The following is a 2,500-nucleotide window of genomic DNA, read 5'->3' on the forward strand; positions in this document are numbered from 1 at the left end:
ACTGAGGAGACATAGCGTAGAGCCCAATTCCCAGCGCTTACAGTTTTGCTAAGAGGCCCTGGTGCCACACCCAGTCGAAAGCACCAGCAATGTCCAGTGCTACCACACAGCTGACTTTGGATTCATCAAGTGACTGGTGCAACTTAGTGGAGAGGTTTAACAACAGATCCAACATTTCCTGAAACCATATTGACGGTCACAAAGTAGTGAGTGGTAGTCAAAACACTCTCTCCCTCTCTCTCTCTCTCTCTCTCTCTCTCTCTCTCTCTCTCTCTCTCTCTCTCTCTCTCTCTCTCTCTCTCTCTCTCTCTCTCTCTCTCTCTCTCTCTCTCTCTCTCTCCAGTCTTTTATCCTCTTCATTCCTGCACTCAACATTCTTCCATCTCTTTCTTCACTCCGTTGCTTCACACCCTATCTATTGCATCTCCCTTTCTCCCTCCCTTCCTCCATCCCTCCCTCCCTCCCTCCCTCCCTGGCTCATAAACCTCCCTCCGCCCTCCAATTTACCTCAGTAACATTAGCTGGACACCAGCGGAGACCGGAGCACGGAGCTCAACTGACCTGTGCGCGGAGCTCAATTGACCAGAGCAAGGAACTCATGTTACTGGAACACGGAGCTCAACTGGTCGGTGCTCAGATCTCAACTGACCAGTGCACGGAGTTTAACTGACCGGAGTACGGAGCTCAACTGAACAGAGCACGGAGCTCAACTGACCGGTGCATGGAGCTCAATTCACTGGTGCATGGAACTCAAATGACTGGTGCACGGAACTTAACTCACCGGAGCACGGAGCTCAACTCACCGGAGCACGGAGCTCAACTGACTGGTGCACGGAACTTAACTCACCGGAGCTCAACTTACCGGAGCACGGAGTTCAACTCACCAAAGCACGGAGCTCAACTGACTGGTGCACGGAGCTCAACTCACCGGTACACGGAGCTCAGCTTACCGGACCACGTCGGTGTCTATACTCCGGTAAAAACCACTAAAATAACTCCGAGATGGTCAGATCAGATTACTTTCCCGTCCGTCCTGGGGTAAGAACTAAAGAGCGGCATCTAGTGTTGCCAGGGAAATTATCGCATTTTTTCCCCAACAGAATTGCTAACATTGACTATTTTTTCTCTGTATGGATAGTCAGAGTGAGACAATGCTTATAGTTTATATATATGAGGGTGTGAAGGTAGGTTAGTTGGGTTAATTGGATTTAAATCTTATCTGTTACAAGAGGCTGCATGCCACCTGTTTACCACCAGCTAGGAATACTTAACCCAGTGTGTATATACACTACAAGACTTACACCTCTCGATGTATACATCCTGTGTAGGTTATGCTTATAGGTTGTATACTGTGTGTGAGGCAGATTATGGATGGTTTGTACCTCCAAAAGGCTTGTATGAGCGTGTTTAGATCGGAATAAGTGGAGATAGTTTTTTTTTTTTTTTGGTGGGTGAAAGGGGTGGGGGGGTTGACGTGCTGTTAGAGTGTAAGCAGGGTAGCATTTATGAAGAGATTTAGGCAAACCGGTTAGCAGAGCTTGAATTTCTGAGGTGGAAAGTAGAGTGCCTGCACTCTGTGAGATGGATGGATGGTGGGAAGTAGAGTGCCTGCACTCTGTGAGATGGATGGCGGGAAGTAGAGTGCCTGCACTCTGTGAGATGGATGGATGGTGGGAAGTAGAGTGCCTGCACTCTGTGAGATGGATGGATGGTGGGAAGTAGAGTGCCTGCACTCTGTGAGATGGATGGCGGGAAGTAGAGTGCCTGCACTCTGTGAGATGGATGGCGGGAAGTAGAGTGCCTGCACTCTGTGAGATGGATGGTGGGAAGTAGAGTGCCTGCACTCTGTGAGATGGATGGTGGGAAGTAGAGTGTCTGCACTCTTAGGGTGTCAGCATTTCTCAAAAAACAGCTTTGGAGAGAATGATGGTGAAAGTGTTTCTTTCCTCGCCAATATTAATATATACAATATATATATATATATATATATATATATATATATATATATATATATATATATATATATATATATATATATATATATATGATTTAAGGAAATTTAGATGAGAATTATAATGATTTGAAATTAAGAGGATTAAAATAAGGATAATTCAGTGGCCGATAATGACAGTATAAAGAGGCAAATCAGTTCAGAAATAGATAGAATGAATACAGATAAAGGGGAGTGGATAGGAAATTCAGACGAGGGAAAGATAACTAAACAGCTGTGATGAAGTAGGATAACAGCTGTGCTGAGGTAGGATAACAGCTGTGCTGAGGTACGAAAACAGCTGTGCAGAAGGTGGATAACTGTGCTGAGGTTGGATAACAGCTGTGCTGAGGTGACCTGGGGTAAGGCAACAGCTGAGCTGAAAAAAAAAGATAGCTGAGTTGAGACTACAGGTAATTTAAGATAACAAATGAAAAGAAAGAGGAAGAAGCAACAGCAGAGAGCAAGGAAGATATAAATAACAAGGAAGAAGAGCAGCAGGAAGTGAAA

This window comes from Cherax quadricarinatus, chromosome 20 (genome assembly GCF_038502225.1).
Source record: "Cherax quadricarinatus isolate ZL_2023a chromosome 20, ASM3850222v1, whole genome shotgun sequence".
Classification (NCBI taxonomy): Eukaryota; Metazoa; Arthropoda; class Malacostraca; order Decapoda; family Parastacidae; genus Cherax; species Cherax quadricarinatus.